Source organism: Paroedura picta, chromosome 10, assembly GCF_049243985.1.
Source record: "Paroedura picta isolate Pp20150507F chromosome 10, Ppicta_v3.0, whole genome shotgun sequence".
Taxonomy (NCBI): domain Eukaryota; kingdom Metazoa; phylum Chordata; class Lepidosauria; order Squamata; family Gekkonidae; genus Paroedura; species Paroedura picta.
Window position 1 is genome coordinate 73,515,232 of NC_135378.1, and position 21,804 is coordinate 73,537,035.

Here is a 21,804-nt window from a genome sequence, read left to right on the forward strand (position 1 = left end):
ACGTTCTCCTATCTCCGTTTGGAAGAGCTAAAAAAATGTAAATATGCCAAAAGACCACTGTGCTCAATGACCTTGCTTGAAAGTGTGGTGATAATACGGCACCAGCAGTTGAACACTAAGATATTTATTTTATGAAACATTCTTGTCTAATCAGATGAGCATGTAACATTTTTGAGAAGCTGAATGGCTTTTCGGTACAGACAGTTATCCTGAAATCTGACCCATTTCACTCTTTTAACAAAACCATGAAATCAGAGCAATCTGAAACGGAATGGGCTAGGGATGGCCTACCATCCCCTAGGCACAGAAGAAGAGTTGGTTCTTATACCCCACTCTTCTCTACATGAAGGAATCTCCAAGCGGCTTAGTCGCCTTCCCTTTCCTCTCCCCACAACAGACACCCTGTGAGGTGAGTGAGGCTGAGAGCCCTGATATTACTGCTCGTACTGTGGTGAGTCCAAGGTCACCCAACTGGCTACATGTGGAGGAGGAGTGGAGAATCAAACCCAGCTCGTCAGAAGTTGTCGCTCCTAACCACAACACCAAGCTGGCAAAATATGACAAAATAATGTTTGTCTAGGATGCAGAAGGCACAGTGATGTCTAGGGATACACATATTTTTCCTTTCTTAAAATTATTGTGAGCCTTTTCATTTTCTCCCATTCGTTGCTAGCATTTCCAGACCATTTGCATATTATTTATATGCAGCTGATGCTAAAATGTGCAAAGTTTAGAAGTGATTGTTCTATTTATTTTTGTTAACACGATCAGAAAAGAAAAACAATGTTTTCCATCAGAGGGAGAGAACCTATATCAGAAAATATATGCCTGGGTGAGGTATAGTGCTTCCTACAGATCCTTCAAAGAGGTGGGTCATAAAAAGTTCTGCTACTTGAAATGTAGCATCATCTTGCCTCATGATAGCTCTCCCTTGAAAGAGCCCTTAGGAAATCCGGGCTTTGGTATAGCCTCACCAAGTGAAATAGCCAGTATTGCAGGTGTACAGAATTAGTGCTCTTGCAGAACTGTGTAAAGATATAGGGCATCATGGGGAGTGCTTTAAAATTCCTCAGCTCACATAAAAGTTACTCATTCATGAGTAGGTGCAGTGCAGATAGATCTAAATGGGCCACTGGATGCTGATTCTGCAGGGAAAATACACGTGAATGGGCCTTACCCACATTGATGGGTTAGCTGTAGCTTTTCCCTCTCCCATTCTCATGGGATCCATTTACAGATAAATAGCTCCAGTACAGCTGGAAGAACATTTATAGGACACCTGACACTGATGAATGGAAGCTAAGCGAAATACCATAGGAACCTTGCATAAGTCTTAAAGGGAATTTTTTTAAAAAAAAGATGCTTACTTCTTGTGCTGTGCTAGAGATAATTCCAAACATCTGCAGATAGAAAACATAAAAGCAGAAATAAAGTATATTTGCATGGAGGGGAAGACCTTTTATACTGCCAAAAAAAACCCCAATATGGAACTAAGTTCTGTTGTAGGTTGGGCTGCATTTTCATTGCAGCCACAAACAAAAGCAAGCAAAAAATCTCCACACACAGCACACTTTCTGAATTCAGGTGTCATGGTCTTTTCAGTGGAGCTTACAGGCCAGAAGAAAGCAGAGGTAGGTATGTGTTTGTTTGAGGGTGTTATGTCAGTAAATGAATGTCTGGAATTTGATCCCACCACCCACACATTCCGGTGGGCATTATAAACACGCCTTGGAGGAATATTACACTAATACTGACTAATTTTCACAAATGCCTCTGTTCTCTTTTAAACTTCCTCCCTTTATCTCCATTGTATACAGCTGGTTTCTCTGGTAATGTGGATCTCCACTGTTCAAGGTCAGTTCTTTTGGACAGACTATGCACAATGTTCTTTAAAACATTCACACCACACGGATCTTTCAAATATACCTTATGATACAAAGAACCATCAGAAATCATTCCATGTTGAGCTGGAAGATTCCTTAAAACAATCTAAGACCTCATTTACGCACTGTAGCCATTCCCAAAGTATCTGCTGTCATATGGCATAACATGATAAATTTGTGTTTTGTGCATAAAGTGTCCTTAAGTCACAACTGATTGATGGCAACCCTGTAGGGCAGGGGTAGTCAACCTGTGGTCCTCCAGATGTTCATGGACTACAATTCCCATGAGCCTCTGCCAGAAAACGCTGGCAGGGGCTCATAGGAACTGTGGTCCATGGACATCTAGAGGACCACAAACTGTAGGGTTTTCAAGGGAAGAGATGAATGTAGGTGGTTTTCCCTCTGCCTGCCCCTGGGCTTCTTCGGTGGTATCCCACCTGAGTACTAACCAGGGCCAACCCTATTTAGTTTCAAAATCTATAAGAACAGACCTGTCCAGGACATCCAGGAAAGAATAAAATGTATAGTACAAGTTTCCAAAACAAAAGGGATGGTGATATTCTCCAAGTTAAATAGAGAGTGATATGGCATTGGATGGAGAGTGAAGGTTATATCATTCTCGTTCTTGCCCTTTGACCTATTTGTCGTCTTCATTGAGTGCGTATGCATCCTAACAACACGTCATCCTTCTTCCATTCAAAAGCACATATCTTTTCCTTGAAGTACAGGGATTGTGTATGCAGGTACCACTCTCACCTGGCTACATACTGCTTGCTGTGGCAACTGGGGCATTTCTTGCATCCCCATGTGGAAGCAGCCCTAGTCCAAATTAAATAGGATGTCATTCATCCTGAAGTTTACCGCAGACATTATGAAGCCATTGTTATCTACAATAGCAGAATTGTTGTTCTTAAACAAAAAAACCCAAACAACTATATGGGATGTATATTTTCTCTCTCACTCGAGTCTCTGGCTTTTCAATTTTCTTTTATTCTCCACAAAAAGCTATTACTCAGGGACAGCGGTTTCCTTTATAAACAGCTGGCCAGACTTTAAAACAAATATGGCCCAAAGAGCAGGTGGCTACAGCAAATATACTTCACAATGGCAAGCTGTATAACTTAGGGGGATTTTTTTTTTTACCAATATTGCAACTTTAAAAGTATATATGGCATTGATGGGAAAAGTTGTTAGAATTACAGACATGCATGCATAAGACAGCACACTGCACTTTAATCTAAATGCAATTATTCACACCTAAAGACACTTGTTATGCAGTAGGTTCCCCACGCACAAACATCAAGAGAGATCTGGGTGAAAATAAAGGCCACAGCAACAGCATCAGCACCAGCCAGCCAGCCAGTTCATCCATTCATTTTTGTATTTATAGACCACCCCTATTGAGCCAGTCATCTCAGGGCAGCTTACACTGGTATATAATCAAACCATATGCTGGGTATTAATAGAATAAAAACATCAACTATATTAATAGATTAAAAACTTGTAGAAGCCTTTCAGTACAATGTTGCTTAAATTAGTTTGAAGTAGTGCTAAATACGAAGGTAGGAAGAGTACCCAATCAGAGCAAGGGAGGCCTCAGCCATAAGTCTGGCAGAATAGTGCAATCTTGCAGGCCTTGCAGAACTGTGTCAGATCCACCAGGGCCCTGATGTTCTCTGAGAGCTCATTCCGCCAGGCAGAGGATAGAGCCAGTGACACTTTGTGGGGCTGGGGACTACTAATCAGTTGACTGGGGCCAACTGGAGTGTTGTCCAGGGGACATATTCAGACAGGCAGTCCCTTAGATATGCAGGTCCCAGACCATGTATAGCCTAAAAATTAGCACTAAAATCTTGAACCAAACCTGGTAACTGGGAGTCAACATAGCTGCTGCCATATTGGTCTTATATGCGTCCCCCATGGTGTCTTAGTGAGGATTCGTGCAGCAGCATTTTGGACCAGTTGTAATTTATGGATTAGAGCCAAGGGTAGGCCTGCATAGACTGAGTTACAATAATCCAGTCTAGAGATGGTCATCCCAAAGGAACTTACTCTCGGAAGGCCTGAGTAACGGAAGCAAAAATTAATTCTTGCCATGGCCATTCAGACAAAAACTCCAAGAAAAGGCTTAATAGACTCCAAGAAAAGATATTTCTCGACACTATCGTATCAGCTTAGTCTAGGCTTATACCTAGATTATATTTCTCTTGACTAGCCCATCAGAAAGACTGATCCAGGACAATTTGTTTTTCAGTCAACCTGAACTGGAGAGGCCATGCTGAACACATAGGAAGAAGACACAGAAATAATTTTGTTTTTTCAGGGGATTTTTTACTTCCATTTAATATCCCTGACTCTAGATCTTAACTTGCCATAAACTTGCATGGATCTGATCCCAACACAGTTTCCTGTCTTCAGGGAAAACTAGATTGCAGGCAGATAAGCAATCTATTTTATTTGCATATAATGTGTATTTATTTAACTTATGCTACAACTTACATTACAACAATTACTACAAAAAAGTTGTATATATTTACAAAAAAACATTGCAATTTTAATGAACTGTGTACATTTCCTTAAAACAATACATTTTCAAAAGTTATAGAAATGAGAATTTAGTCCCATGACCATGAATTTTCCCATTCTTGGAAAATTATGCCTGTATTTTTCCCTCTTGTAACGGGACAATCTCAGCTGATTGAAATAAGACCTTTTATTTAAGTACCTAGAATTGTTCCAACTCAGGATTTTAGCTGAAGTTAATCTAAAACCATGGTGCCAGGAAATGTTGGAATTTGTACAGCAATACTCCCAACAGATGCATATTAGATCTCCTAATAGTTACCTTTTGGCTACATTCATTCCATTTTTCTTTCTTTATTAAGATTCCTTCTGATATTGTTTGGGAAATCCTGGCGAAGTGATTTCCCAAGCACAACTGAAATAGCCTCAACGTGTGTATGTAAAATATATTTATCTTCTCAGATATTGCTTATTCCAGATTGGTATTTATTTCTTTTATATTATTTCCTGCATGAATCACATAAGTTGAATCAGCAGGGTCTGTTTCATTTCCAAGGTTTACACACACACAAAAACAGATGGCTGAAATAAGAAGCACGACAATTCAAAAACCTGTGGCAAATGTGAATAACTCTCACTAAAATTTATGGGGTGGGTTATTTTTTAATTCTGGAAAACTTCAAACAATAAAGCTGTGAAGAACATCAAAAAGATGTTTCACTTTCTGAAGCTTGAAAGCCAACATGAAAGGCAAAATGCTACCAAATTTGTTTTGTTCATACAATCCTTAGAAGCGTCCACAAAGCAAACCCTAGCTGATACTGCATATTGAAGGGAAAAGGCGAGGGCTAAGCTCCAAATCTGGATTTTAACACGTAGCTCAATTTAAGGTGTTTTATATGTTTAGAAAGTCTTCCAGCTCTTAAGAATGTAGGTGGGGAATGTTCAAAATGAAAAGCTCCCTACACCATAGATCAGGGGTAGTCAAACTGCGGCCCTCCAGATGTCCATGGTCTACAATTCCCAGGAGCCCCTGCCAGCGTTCGCTGGCAGGGGCTCCTGGGAATCGTAGTCCATGGACATCTGGAGGGCCGCAGTTTGACTACCCCTGCCATAGATAGTCAGCACATGAAGAAGACATGCTGGTTTTAACAGACTAAATGCAACTTTCCGCCTCCATTCTGAATTGGCATAGTGGTACCAGGGAACTGTCGCGTGTCTCTGCTAAATATGGAGAGAATCTCCAGTCTTTAAAAGTTTGGCACACTAACTTTTCATAATGTGAGATAATGTCACCTGTAATCCTCCTGATATGTGGAGGTACCATTTCGGTCACACAGGGCAACATACACTTACCAGCTTTGGTGCATGCAGATATGTGCTCTAAAAAAAACCTGCTTCCAGTTTCACATACCAAACCGGGGAAATTGGTATAGTACCCTGTTCAAACAACATGGTATTTATTGAATACTGAGAAACACACATAGTGATCACCAAAATTTAGTGACTTAACTAGGCTTACCCAGTGATATATAAATACAACTAGAGGCCAAGCCCATTACATTCAGAAATACAACCGGCGCTAGATGATGGAGATGGAGTAGAAAAACTCTGTGAATGGCCACCCCCTTTCCCCAGGACCTGGAAAGTCTTCGGGCAGCCATTATGGAACTCACTGGCAGGGGCAGCTCTCACGCAGCAGGGATCTGCAGCCTCCAAGCCTCAGAGGGAAGTGGAAGAAGGAGGGGGTGGTCAGGGGCGGGGACGGAAGGCGATTGGCTGGCCGCTGGACAGACAGGCAAGCCAGTTGGAGGAGGAGGCACTCAGGAGCAGGACAGCATTGAATGGCACTTAAGACATGAGACATGCTCATCCTCCAAGGCCTTACTAGAAATATATTATGTGGAACAGATTATTCAAAAGTTTTACTTTAGAAAACTTTTTACTTTCATAATTCCTACTTCCTTCTTTGTAACATGGCCTCTGAAATATTCCTTTCCTGCATATTTAACTTTTAAAAACCATTCATAGACCTGGTTTCTTGTGGCAGGGAAGCATGCTCCACCGCTTCATGTGCGGGAAGATTAGAATGAAGACTGGAGAATTGTGTCTTTCACACAATATTGGCCAAAAGTAGTAGGAAGATTATGAGGTTTGTTGGGGAGATGGGACATGGAACTAGAAGTAACTTACTGTCAGTGGTTTGGATTCCATGATCTGTGAATCCTCTCCTCTAAGTGGTCTCATCTAATTTCAGAAGAGATTCTTTCTAGAGTCATAGAAATATGCAGCAAGTAAGAGAAGCAGGTGAAATTTCACCCTTCTTCCCATAATTACAGCTTTGTTGACCGAAGAGCTACATTCTACACACAACCACCCCCTGACCAATGAGGATATTTTTCAGAATAAACTTTCCCGTGGTCAGAAGATACTGAGAGAAGAACCCAGGAAAGTTGAGGACCCATCAGCACCTTTCACTGTCACATTATAAGATTCAGCCTAGTATTTCCTTGAAGAACACTGAAGGAAATGTTATGGAAGCATTATTAATTCATCATGATCTTTACTTTCATCAATATACCTACTACATATAATAAAATTTTGTCAAAGAAATATATAGATGAACAGCAGAGAGACTTCCTGCATCATCAAGATATAATAATTTCAAGATTGAGTCAAATATCACATTATGAATAGTTCAAGAGAACTGACCCTTCCCGCTGATTTTCTCTTGCAGTGTGGTTGGTCCTGGCTCCAGCTGCCTGCAGGTAAGTGGGAGCCATGGAGAAAAACTCTAGCAGTTTTTTTTTTTGAAATTGCACTTATGAAGAAATTGCTTATAGCAGAAAAATATCCACTTTTTGCAGCTGTCTTCTTTTTCTTCTTTTTCTTTTTCTTTTTGTAAATCCAATTGATTTTTTGTAAATCCAATTGATATTGATCAGGAACAGAGCTAGGGATTTCCTACCTAGGCAGTAGGGCAATCTAAAACTGGAAGGTCAGGTTCTGGGCACCAGCTAAGCGGCTGCAAGAAATTTGCATTACAATTGCCTTTCCTAGGCAAGCAGAGGCGTGACCTAACCACGCTAGATGACTTCGGCCCCACTGTAGGAGAACTCCAATGCATCTGAACAGCTATTTCACCTTTCACAAGCCATAGCTTGTGGGTCTTTAGACATGGGTCTAAATATATTTAATGTCAAAGCAGGACATTGTTAAGTACAAACAACTGTGTTTGAATCATCCCATGATTGGTACTACCACTGCTCAATGAACTGTGTTCTAATGGTGCACCATTTAGTTGGAGACATAGCATGCTGGTGTTTTGTTGAATGTATACTGATAATGGCAACTTAGAAGAGCCCATTCTAAGCCCTCCCAATCAATGAGATCCCATGGTATCCATTCTAATGAGTGAAGATCTCTTATTTCCGATTAACAGAATGGGTCTCAAGTCACCCTGTCCAGGGTGGAACTAAAATCCTTTTGCTCTGACTTCTTATTCTACCTTTAAGGAAATTACAATGATATGAGAACAATGAAGTGTGCTGATATAACCAATAGAGAGAAGGGGTTTCAGGTCCCTACAACTAGGATACTGAAGGCACAAAGGAGGGGGGGGAGATGACACCCCCTTCCCATCAACTCCTTCAGAAGAACAAATTGACAGTGCCTTGCTTATATGTGAAAGAAGACTTCTGGAAATCAAGTAAGCCTGCAAATCAAGACATGTGTGCTTGAGGGTCCATACGTATGTGTGTATTTGTAGGTCTGCTCTGTGCATGAAATTTCTACAGGTGTCTTTTTCATTCAAAATGAAACACGATCTTTATGCCCCATAAAATCTAAATTCTCAATCATTTTATTGGCTTCTAGAAGAGGGCAGCACATTTTATCTTTATAATCTGCTTCCGTTCAGACAGCCCTTTGACACCCATGAATGAAAACAACTTTAATGAGCACCATTTGGTCAAACTCTGAGCTCACCCCATATGACATTTGCAGATGTGTTTGCTCTCAGACCAAGACTAACTCCATGGTGCAAAGCTACTGCAGTCCAGAAACAAATGGCTAACTGTTGCTGGACTGAAGAGAGCAGAGTGTTTTGTTTTTGTGTTGTTTCAAGAGTAGTAGCAAGCTTTGTTTATCCCAACTTCTGGTGCCATGGTGCAACCCAGAGCCCTAAAGAGATGTAAACTATCTGCAACGTTGTACGGATTCCTTTTTTCAGACTAGCCTTCACAATCCCTTTCTTTCCCCCCTTTGTTTATACACAGCACTCACAGGAAAGAAAGTTGAACATTTCTATTTGAGGAAAATCTCGACATGATTTATCGTCCTAGGGTGGGAAAAGTCTTGTTTAAACTTAAAACAATAATGCTGGAAGGTAGCAACGTATCTGGCACAAGTTTGCTTTTCCCTTGAAGGCCATATTGTATAACTACTGTGGAGAGGAAATCCAGTGCCATCCACTTAAAACTACGTAGGCTTCCTCACAGATAGCTTCTTGAAACCTGGCAAAACCTGGTAACCATCTGCCAAGATATGATTACCTCCAAGGCAGTTGCTTAAGCTGTAACACCCACCCCACTTATACTAGAATACCTAGGGGAAATACTCAAAATCTTTGAGTCTAGTGGCATCTTTAAGACCAATGAAGTTTTAGTGTGAGTGTGCATGCATACACACACACAACAGCTTATACCCAGAATAAAACTTTGTTGGTCTTAAGTGTACCACTGGACTCAAACTTTGTTCTGCTGCTTTAGACCAACACCTTGCATCTATGAAAATTTTGCAAGTAGAATTTTCACAACCATCTACGTATCTACAAAAATTTAAAAGACTTCAAAGGACATTTGAGGACTGCAACTTACAGTGATTTAACATTTTCTTCAGATGTTTTAAGCACATCAAAAGCTCAGTTTTATTTGCTAGGATTCCTAATCGTGTTAAAAGCAGAACTGCAGATGATAAAGCATGGATAATGATGTGATTAGACACACACATCTTACAAACTTTATGAAATATTCTTCTGTTACTTTGAGCCAGGCTTTCTCAAACAGGGTTTCATGAAACCCTAGGGTTTCTTGATGGCCTTGAAAGCGTTTCCCGAATGAGTGGGTGTTAATTAATTTTGTATATATTTTTAAAATTTGTTAAATGTTCATCATATGATCATGTATGGTCACGTTCACTTGCCCCCCCTCCCAAAATGGCCAATGATAGATCTGGAAGGGGTGGGAAGTGGGGGGGGGCAGGTGGGTGTGTACAGCTAGCTTCCCAACCAAATTCTGCATGATCACACCACTTCCGGGGTTTCTTGAAGCCTGAAGAACATTTCAGGGATTTCTCAGTGGTAAAAAGGTTGAGAAAGGCTACTCTGAACCTTCAAGAGGCAGGGAGGCAGTCTACCATTAATGAAAACACAACACTCTTCCAAAAACACTCTTCCCCGTCTTATGAAAACAAGTCTGTCATTCTCAAGCTATGGAATCTCCAACAACCAAACTTACTCTAATTTAGTTAGTTGAATTCATTATGTCATTAATTCTATGTTATTGAAACCTCTTTTGAATAGTGTTCCAATTTACCAAGTGGACATCTTATTATCATTTGTATGTAGGCTGAAGACTTATATCTTTCTTTCCTGCAAAACACTGAAATAATTTCAAACACTTTTATACTTTCCTTCAAGGCAGTATGTTTGGCTCTCCCTTATGCAAGATCCAGCTTGCTGGCAGGCTGCTCTTATGGAAGCCCTCCCTCTCTGTGTTGTATGTATTCCTCTTATTGACCCCAAAAATCTAATTCCTCTGTTTCACCCAATCATCCTTTTATTTTCATCTGTATGCTTGATTTTGATTAAATTGTACGTGCTTTGCCAGGGACCATTTTTATTTGTTAAAAAAATCCATTTTATTAATTTTTAGAATGGCCTCTGTCTAAGATTTCTGACCAGATACTCTCTTCATATACATGTGGAGTAACTCTTGCATTGCTTATTTGTCTCCCAGCACTGCTAATTTCCCCATCATAAATTCAGGAGACAGGTCTTTTTCCAGTGACAGAATGACTGAGAAACCAGCATTTGATGAGTCAAAACGGGATCTTAGTGATTATCTTTGAGCTGAATTCCAGATTCCATAGTTTTGCATTATGTCTACATGTTACAATAAACCAGCTTTCCAACGTTCATTTGCCAACAATTCATAAAGTGATTAGTGATTTCTGAAGCTATACATGACCCTCAAACGCAGATAGCCACGAAACAAAAAGGACAATAAAATGTATCCAAACCAGAGGAAAAAACAGCAGTTGGAAAACTGAAACAATAGTTGTCAATATTCCCTAACCCTAATATGTTATAGGCACTAAGATAATATAGGCACTGAATTCAGTATGTGATTATTAGTCTGATGTTCCTGATGCTAGAAACAATATATTCAAAACTCTCTGTATGCGAAATATATGTCTGGCAACATAAGAAATATAGCTGAATAGCTTGGGCCTTCTCCAAGGTTAATTTATTGCATGTCTAAATATAACTGTAAGTTCCCTTGACAGAGGACTGTGTAATGTCTACAAGACAAAAAGCAGCACACAACGTTAGTGAGACAGACAAGGGATGGATCTAAGCAGCTATTCAGTGCTTTACTGGCTGCCTGCCATTCTCCAAATGGCACAATTACGAAAAAAAAATTGAGGAGCATTACTTTTTATAAGATTAAACATGGACTTCTATGTGATAAATACCCAGGTTTGATAATAACTCACCTTGGATTCTGCAATTCTGCCAACAACATGTGAACAATGTGTCTTTTGCAACATACAAAAAGGTTCTAAAATAGAAAGAGGCAATTGCAGGGCTGGTATCTTTCTTACCGGTGCAATTGTGTCACACTCACACTAGCAGAAAGACAGGGAAATTATATGAGAAGGGGGCAAATTCCATGGCTAGGGGCATACAGATTGCAAGCCTTACCTTGCTGCCGTCTTTTTAGGAGATTCTAATATACAGAATAGGTCGATTAAGTGAAACATAGTAATGAAGTTAACCCAATTATAACGTGTGACCATTACTGTTTCCATAAGAATATGCTCTAAAATGACCCAGACTAATAATCTGGACAAGATTCTAGATACATTCTTTCTAGATTGGGGCATATATAAGAAAAGGATGGGCTGGATATTGTGTGTGGAAGGATTACAGTAAGAGTAGTGGAATCAGCTGCCTAGCAGGTGTGATGCCCAGCAGATTTCCCTGTTGGATTTCCACTGGCTGGGTTGTCTCTCTTGGGGTTCTGACCAACACTCAGCTGTATGGGAGGACAGGAAGGCGTTTCCTCTTCAGAGTCCTCCTCCTCCATGTCACTTGTCTCTGGGGACAACATGGGTGCTGCTGCTACTGCAAAGCTTGTTCCTATTCTGGTCCCCACCTATCACTCTCCTCCTTCCTCTCTTCCAGCTGGTCTCCACTCCTCCTTTCCTTCTCTTCTTGCTCCCTCCTCCGATGTTCCTCTATCTTGTGCAGCAATTATTCTATCACTCCACTCCACTCCTGTCTCCTTCTCCTCTACCATCACTACCACCCCAGTGCTTCCTTTTATCCTTACCAGATTCCCCTTTCCTGTTCCCCCTTCCTAGTTGGTTCCTGCCACTGTCTCTTTCCCCTTCCCTGTTCCCATTGGCTTCCCCCACCCTCACTCCCCAGTTGCCTCTTAAGCAGCGGTGGGTTCTTCCACACCCATCACTTGCCAGCCCCACCCGAATGAGGTGCGGTCAGTGTTCAGCATCTCTGAGCCTGGTGCCTGGCTTGTCCTGGGTTTGCACCAAGGTTCTCAGTGGCTGCATTGGCTGGCTGTCAGGTAAGCTCTGTCCCGGGGGTCAGGGACAGGCTGCTGTTTGAGCTGGAGCTGGCATAGGGGTACATCTTTGTCAGCCACAGCTGGCCTCTCCCAGGAGGGAGCCAGGAGGGTTGCCCCCAGAATGGCCGGGGTCGGACAGCAGGTGGTGAGCTCTCCGTCACTGGCAGTCTTCAGGCAGTAGCTGAATAAACACTTGTCAGGGATGATTTAGGCTGCACTGAGCAGGGGGTGGACTAGACTGCCTGTATGGCCCCTTTCTACTCTACGATTCTATGATAATCAATTTGTGAATTTGCTATAACAGACTCCCGCGCTCTTTGCAATCCATCTACCGATAACTACTATTTATTAATGAATGCTACAGAACAGGATGTCAAATATAGTTGTCTTTTCACAGGTTATAGTAGGAATGGCCCTGGTGGTATATCTTCTCCTTACCTGTAATGAAATCTGAGTTAAGATTCAAATAAGCATGTTACTCAACAGATGGTTGCAGTTATCACATGATAGCCTGCTTATCTGAAAGTTTTGCCAAAAGGCAACTCATCACAACATATTCTTTGTATTTCCAAAATGCAACAGCAGTAATGGGCAGAAAGCTCCTATGGAATGATTTGTTAATAAATTATCTGGATTTCAGAGCTGGCAAAGAAGGAAATTCAAATGATGCAAGGCATAAGGCGACCGGATTGTCCCACTTTTGGAGGAACATCTGGGAGTACTTTTGTTGCTCCATATAAACCAAATCTTTAATCAAGAACCCCCCCCCCCCCCCGGTCAGTGGTGTCCTGCTTTACCAATGTTAAAATCTGGTCACCTTAGGCAAGCAGCTTCCTAAACCTAGATCACATCTCCACATTGGCAAGGTAATGTTTTATAAAACAAGTGATACACGGGATTGCAATACCATTTATCTGAATGAATACAAGAGCTGAAAATACTGCATTACAGGTCAAGGCTAAATTTTCCATCCTAGCAACAGCATAAATTGTCTTCTCTAATCGCAGTGTTTTTTATTTAAGGACAGCTTTTATGCTCAAATAAATTAAAACTGCTTTTTCACACAGGGAAGATGTACCAGAAGAAAACACCTTGAACTTCCTTGTGGTACATGTATAAAAGATTTCAGTGACAATGCTGAAAAGTCAAGTCCATAGCAATCTGAAAAAGCACTGCATTCCAACCTGGTATTTTAATGATGCTGGTTTATGGAAATCTTCAAACATGACAGTTCTGACAAAAGTCTTTCATTTGTTTAGAGATTTACTCCATATTCTTTATGCCATGTGACCTCCCCTCCCTCTCCCAAACTGCTGACAGGAAGAATCTATGCTTTGTCTCAAATCAAATACATTGAAAAATGGAAGAGAATTTTCTAAAAAGCCACAAGAGCTTTTTCCTTCTTTAAAAGATTAACAGTACTACATGGTTAAAACGGATAGTTCAATATCTTTCCTCACAATGAGGAGAATATATGGAGGTATGCACCATCTATCAAAGTCAGAAATGGTCTTACATAATAGAAGTAAACATCCATTTTTATGTGGAAGACATCCAACTTCCATCCTGATTCTCTACAGACCCAGTATCTGTTCCAAACCATGATGGAACCATAGACCTAGGAATGCTTGCTATCTCACAGGATTAACTTTTGAAGTCTCTAATATGGGATAATAGACTGGGTGGGGGGAGTGAAAAAACGTCACATATCCTTGTTTGGGAAGACTTCCAAAGCTTTCAGTAGACTAAATGGCTTTCCAACTAGTTTTATGGTGAGAAATTTAAAAAATAATTATGGTGAGAAGACATACCAGTACACTAGAAGGGAAGTAATGTGGCCAGAAACTCATCATCCTAATGATGATATCAACTGGGTGGGTTCTGATGATGTCATAGCAAGAGTCTAGTAATGGTGTTTGGTGGAACTGAGTGATATCACATTTGACAGCACTATTAATGGCAGAACTTCCACCTACATGGTATCTGTGAACAAGTACAGTGGTGCAGTTTGCAAGAAATAGGTTTTATCACCGTATCTAAATGTTAAAAATAAGATGGAAACTAGTTGTGTGCTAATAAATGGTAGTTTTCCATTTCCATGTTTTTAATAATTTTTAGAAGAACTGACCAAACTAAAGGATTCATTAGCGAGCCCTAATTTTTCAGCTCTGTTGCCCTGAAAATGAGCTCCAATCCTAGGGCCAATATCCAGGTCTTTGCAACTCTAAAAAGGAGCAAGGAGCTATCACTAGTCAACTCAAAACAGCAACAAAAAATATTGACATACTTAAGGTTACTTAACATACTTACTGAAACTGAACTCGGTTGGAAGTCCCACATGCCCGAGTATTCAAGAGAAAAAATTCACAGTGACCACTAACTGATACTCTATCTAGAATATAATGTTCAGTGAAGCGTTCTTTGAATAATCTCTCTGTGACTATTGTTTTTCATTCTCTGGTCCAGCAACCCTTTTAGGTCTCATGTCAACATCCTTTCCTACTTAAAGGTCTCGTCTTTGCTTTAAAAATGTCTTTCTAGTAAAGGTTTTCAAAACTCTAGCTCAATAAGGCAGAACAAAACTTTGATAAACAAGCAAATGTATTGCAAGTTAACAGTTGACTTTGCTCACAGGACTTAAATTGATGTGGAAATATGGATCAGACTTGGATTCAAATTTTATGCAAGGTACCTTATTATAAATAAGTGCCAAGTCCGTAGATTTTATCCATTGTTACTTTGCTCATCAGGTATTTCATATGTTCAATTATGCTGTACACAGTATCAATCTCATTGCTCACTGTGTCTTGCCAGGACTACTGAACTATTTCTGTAAAATTCTACTCAAGGCATTTACAGGAGAGAACTGGAACATAACACTGAAACCGCAGTGCAATCCTAAACCAAGTTGTGAGGCCTTATCAGCCAGCTGAAGTCACAGCAGTAGAAGAGTGCAAGAGATATCCACAAAATTCAAAGCAGCATACTGAGAAAATCCAAAAGGAGCATGAAATAATTGGTTGTCCAAAGCTCTTTCTGTGGACATGACAAGAAGCAGCAGCAGGCAGGGAAACAATGGAGAAACTCATGTTTTACCATTTGTACTAGTACGGATTTGATTTAGTGTTCTACCTATGCAAGGATTCCAAATCTCTGTCACATCCATCTCCCCCAGCAGTGCCAGTAATGCCTTCCAACCTGGGAAAGCTGGTTCTATGGGGCCCTCTTGGACTAATTGCCCTCACCTCCTTCTCCCACAACTGCAGTTCCACTGATACAAGAGGCAGGAAGGCAAATTTATCCACTTTCCTTCTTCAGTGTAAACCATCAGGATCCCAGGATCAGGGGGCCAAAAAGAACTAATGGGGAAGGACAGGATTGAGATCCATGAACGTCCACTGATGAATGTCCATTCCATAGGGTAGCCATGTTGATGTACAGAACAGTTAGATTTTAGTCCAGTAACACCCTAGAGACCAACAAAAGATTTTGGGGTAGAACCTTTTGAGAGTCAAAGCTCTTTTCATCAGCCACAAGTAGGAATGGAGATCTCTGAGTCTCTATATCCCTGCAGAAAGTGGGCACCAATAGGACCTTAGAGACCAACAAAATAAATCCCTTTTTCGCTACAAGATAAATTACTATAATCAATTCTATTTTTATTTTTCCCTACAAAACATACAAAGGAAGTATATATCAGCAAAAAGGGATGAATTAAAATTGCTTAAACCTAAAATACTCCAAAGTTGTTCAAAACCACAAATGTAACCTGAATCTTCCAAAATTCAAGAGTCCTTACTCTGTTTTGCAAGAAATGGAGGCAAAATTAATTATTAAAAACAACGTCCATCTCTTTTGCACCCATCCACGGGCGAAAGGATGTTCTCCTTGTAATTAATATTTATTAATGATTTAACCAATGACGCTAAATAAAATAATCTAAATTTACTATACCTATCAAGTAGCCTATCAATGCAACTACCTGGTTCAAATGTTTTAACATATTCAATGCTTGTTCAATTATACCCAAGACTCCTGCTCAAATTCCCTTGATGTTGTGATTCCCTGTATACAACCTATTACGCCTCCAACATTTAAGATCCAAATTTGGGTACACCACTTTCCTTTTCCGAGATATACCAAGTCACTCTATGAATATTTCATAATAATGCCCAACTTTTTGCATGCATGAATCTCTTAATACCCATGTTGCATAAATACTGTCAGACCTTCCCAGGGTTCGATTTTAGGGAAAGCAACTGTATGGAGAGCCAGCCTTGGGAAAGAGCCAGGCTTAGGAGGTGCTTGTCATGTGCTGTCTTCTCAACTATCCATCAACAGCTGAAACAAATAACACAAATAGTTCATCTTCATTTGTATAGCTGGTGATGCTAATGGTCAGCATTGTTTTGATGTTTCTTTTAAATCTCTATACTGGGGGTTATATCTATGCAAACTGCAAAACACGCGCATACGAATCAACAACATAAAAACAAATGACTGTCCTTAGAGCAAACCCCTCCTTCTTATATGGCAAGAATAAATTATACGTGCAAATTATGCAACAGAGATGTTAAATGGGATAAAAGCGTAAATAAAAATAAGGTATAAAGTATATAAATGAGATCAAATAAAGGTATTCCTCACTCTAGTCTATAAGCTACAGAGGCAGGGGTAGTCAACCTGTGGTCCTCCAGATGTCCATGGACTACAATTCCCATGATCCCCTGCCAGCAAATGCTGGCAGGGGCTCATGGGAATTGTAGTCCATGGACATCTGGAGGACCACAGGTTGACTACCCCTGATATAGGGAACATACCCCCTTACTAATATGAAATAACTTCTCTGTAACTTCTCTGTATTCCGAGGTGTGTGCCCTTTTTCATTCCAGCTGATGGAAGAGGTAGGAAGAGCAATTTCATCTCCCTTCCCATGGCAGCCCCTTTATCCATGTGACTGCTATCCCATGTGGGTCCTGATAGTCTGAGAATCAACTTTTCAGGATCAGACTGCTGGGAAAAGGGAGAGAAAGAAATATCTGTTACCTTCCCAATCACTGGATCCAATCCAATGCTTTATACTCTATGTGACTTCACAGCTCTAAACTCCTGAACAAATCCTAACCTCTGAATCAAGAAATGATTATTTCTGAATTAAGAATCAAGAAATTATTAGCAGAACACGAGATGAAAATTTAGAAGAAAGCCCACAGCATTTTGCAGATTATATAACATACAGCTTAACTATTTTTGCCAGTTCTACTGTGATCTTTAACATTCTTGTCTCCATTTGACTGAAAACGTAAATTTTCTCAGATGCCCACTTTTGCCTCTATTTCTGTATCACTGTTTTTCTTTCAACTCATATTGCAGGATGAAACATTACTGCCTTTGCCATATATTGTCTTTCCCACAAACTCTGGCTGTGGGATACAGCAAGACACCATCCCAAAATAATTATCCTTCTCTTTAGAAGAAGAGTTGGGTTTTGTACCTGCTTTTCACTTTCTTCCCAGCAGCCGGCTCAAGGTTGACTCAGCCTTCCATCCTTCCGAGGTCAGTGAAATGAGTACCCAGCTTGCTGGGGGGTAAACGGTAATGACTGGGGAAGGCACTGGCAAACCACCCCGTATTGAGTCTGCCATGAAAACGCTAGAGGGCGTCACCCCAAGGGTCAGACATGACTCGATGCTTGCACAGGGGATACCTTTACCTTTCACTTCCTTAAGAAGCCTCAAAGCAGCTTACAATCACCTTCCCTACATCTCCCCACAACAGTCACCTTGTGAAGGAGGTGAAGCTGAGGGCATTCAGAGAACTGTGACTGGCTCAAGGTCATCTGGAGGAGTGGGGAATCATGCCTGGTTCACTAGCTTAGCGTCTGCTGCTGTTAACCACACTTGCTCTCTTTACCACCCTGGGGAATTCCCAGCAGAATAAAGGTTTGAGGGGATATATAAATTCACTAAATCCTGAATTAATAATTATGGGGTAAGGTTAACGGCCAATGCAGAAAACGTTTACTTTTTGACTTTTCTTGTCCTTTGCACCATTTCATTCTCTGGAATGACCTTCCCAGTCACTCAGAGCATTCTCTTGGGCATCTGAACCACAACCAGCCGTTGATGTACTTAATGATTTTTCTCTGTCTCTCGCTTTCTCAAAAAGATGCGTTCATCCTTCTCTTTTAGCCTCATGGCTAAAATTCAGACCTTTCTTGTTGCCCATGTGAGTGGCAAAGTGTACCCCCTGATCTCTCCAAACTCCCACACCAGGGAGTTTACACCCTGGTCAAAACATTACATTTAATTTTATAACAACCTGCAATTTTATTATTTTATCCGTTTCACAATCTCCTGTTAAAATGAACTCTCCAACAAACTCTCCTCCTCCCTCTTACCCTTTCCTATGGCCAACTGCCCAACCTAGTTGTCAAAATCTGCACTCCCTTTTTGCAGCACCCAACCACAATTGGTTGTTTCAGAGCATCACTACCATTGGCTCCAGGGCTGCTTAATTTTCACTGCTCTGACACACATCTGTTCCAGTTGTTCACTTCTTGCTGCAGTGATGGTTGTCTTCAGGTATAGCCCCATGACTAGTACAACCTGAACGGATGCAAGAGTATTTTCCTTAAACCATTTCATGACAACGCACATTGATGGTTTTACAGATCCATGGAGGGTAGGTCCACCAACAGCTACTAGTCTTGGTGAATAAAGGGAACCTCCACATTCAGAAACAGAATACTTTGAAAGCCAGCACCAGAAGGTATCATAAGAGAGGGTCTTTAACTTCTATGCCCTGTCCGTTGGCCCTCCGGGGCGTTGGCCACTGTGTAATAAAGAGGATGTTGGACTTGACGAACCAGTGGTCCAAACCAGCAGTGCTCATCGTATATTCATAACAATGGCTGTCTCCAATAAGAAATGAGAAGACAACACTCCTACATTTTACAAGTTCTTCTCTACAGATACAAGGGCAGAAATGCATTTCTTTTTTAAAAGAATAGCTGGAATTTTCAAGATGCTGAGTTGTAAGTTAAAAAACAAACAAGCTGCTGTTCTGCTATAACTAAGTTAAAACAGGCATAACGCCTTCCAAATAAACAACAGCTGGATGAAATAAACTTGTATTGCTTGAGGGCATTTCATTAATTAAGGAGATTGTAATAAAAGGAATTTGTTCTCTGCTCTTTATTGCTCTACTTTAATTACATCTCACATTGATGGTGATACATTTGAAACCGCAACGTTTAAACACACACACACACTGACACACACCAGAAATCTTGAAGACTGGGGAGCCATAAGTGAAACGCAAATCTTGTCATTTTCTCTAATTGCCTTGTAAAGACAAAACCACTGCCCCATTAGTACCACATCTTTAATTAGCTCTTTAAAATCCTGTATTGAACACAGGACTTAAAAGCTCGACCACAGAGTCAAAGTGCACATGTATCCAAACCCAAGGCTAACATGCACTCTGAGACTAGAAGGAAATGCCTTGCATGGAGACAAAAGGTGGGAAAATCATTACATTATTGTGAGAGAAATCCTAAACCAGAGTATGCCATTCAGTGGGGCTTACTTCCATGAAAGTGCCTTTAGGATTGCAGCCTGCATTGTGGAAATTTATTTCCTTAAAAAAAATGACAAGTACTCACGGACATATCTTCAAAAAAATCACGAAAAAGCGAAACTAGACAATTCGAGAAGAATCCACATATTGCTTACCAAAAGAAATAACACAAGTGCAGTTGAAAGAATTGACAGCACAACGTTGCTATTTAAACTAAATAGTATCTAAATAGGAAAATGAAGATTCCTGTTAATGTGCAAGTTGCATGAAACAATTAAGGGGAAGATATGCACGTACATTTTCTATGTAGCAATCTCTGCCGGGAAACAGGAAAAATATCTCCTTTACTACAACCCCAAATTATTCAGGCCAATCTGATTTCCCCCTCACCTGCACATCAACAGATTCTGAAAGCTGCTTGTATATTTGGATTAATCAATTAATCTCATTGGCGAAACATGAAGGATGCAATCTACCAAAAAAGGCTAAACTGAAGGTCATGGGACCACCACATAGCAGTCCACCAAAAAGACCATGCTTGAGATCATAGGACCACCGCAGACAAATGCCATGTGGGATAGGGGCTATATCAGGGATAGCCAAATGGCAGCTCTCCAGATGTCCATAGACTACAATTCCCATTAGCCCCTGCCATCATGGCCAACTGGTCATGGCTCATGGTCACTGTAGTCCATAGACATCTGGCAAGCCATCAACTGGCCATCCCTGAGCTTTATACAAGGAGGAAGAGTGGCGAGGACTGAGCAAAGAGGTAGCTGGATCCAACCCATGAACTAGGCCACTGGGATTCAGAGACTGGCAATGATGAAATTACCATCAAGATTCCTTCCACCATATCATTCTGTGGCCAAGAGAGCACTGCAGTACCTATTGTGCAATAAATGTTTAAAGAAATGGAAGAGGCCATTTCTTTCCTCTATTGTCCTTACGGAAAAGTTGCTCAAGTTAGATCAGAGAGCCATGGGCCCATTATGCACGGCCGCCGAAACGGCAATTTCGGGTCACATGGAAAACGCGGAGGGGGAAGACGCAACGCACACCGGTTATGCACGAGGCGGGGCGTGTCGGCGGCAAAACCCAGAGTAACCGATTATGCACGCAGCGATCCGGGCGCCGCTTCTGGTTGCGCCCCGGTCACCCGGAAGCTGCGCTTTCTTCTGCGTTTCACTAACGCGGCTTTTTCAGCAGCGTGCACCAAAGCTGCGGCCGGTTGCAGCCGGCACCGTGCGTTATCGGTGATTTTAGTTGCTGCCATTCCACCCCCGCGCTAAAACCCCCGTGCATAATGGGTCCTAGTGAAGCCACTGACAACTGAAGCCGGCCTCTTTTGCTGCATGCGACTTGCAAAACCATCCAGAGCACAAATACCAACTCTGCTGCTGGAGGGAAATAGAACGGTACATGAAATGGTCAAAACATCTCTCTCCTTAACATGTAGCTCTGCAAAGATGCTATGAAGGGGGAAATAGCTGAAATATTTATGAAAATCAAAGCCGCTGGGGTGCATGCAGCACACATAACAAAACTATTACTTGATCTCTGCGATTATCACCCCCAAACTACAAGAAACTCAGTATGCAGGATAAGGCTGATAGGAAAATCTTTAACCTGGAAGGTTTTCAGATTTCTGTATGAGTGCCTCTTGTTTCAATTCCCAATCTATCTGAAAGAGCTGAGCAGACCCTACCAACCGTGGCTCTGTCAGTCTGCTAATTGGCAGTGCTACTCCCCTCCCCACCACAATGACATTCTATACAATTGTTGGGAGCTCTCAGCTTTTTGATTTCTAACCACCACCATCTGTCTCAAAGAAAATGGTTTTATAAAGACAAATAGAGTATTCATTTATTTACTAGATTTCTAGGCTGCCCCTCTCCAAAGACGGCCTCGGGGTGGCTTACAACAGAAAAGCTTTACAATAAAATCTT

General features: G+C 41.0%; 1 protein-coding gene across 5 annotated transcripts in view; it reads right to left on the minus strand.

Annotated features, from left to right (window-relative positions):
* The window catches only part of BMPR1B (bone morphogenetic protein receptor type 1B), a 247,951-nt gene that overhangs the window by 49,649 nt on the left and 176,498 nt on the right, over positions 1 to 21,804 (minus strand). The gene's annotated exons all lie outside the window — the stretch shown is intronic.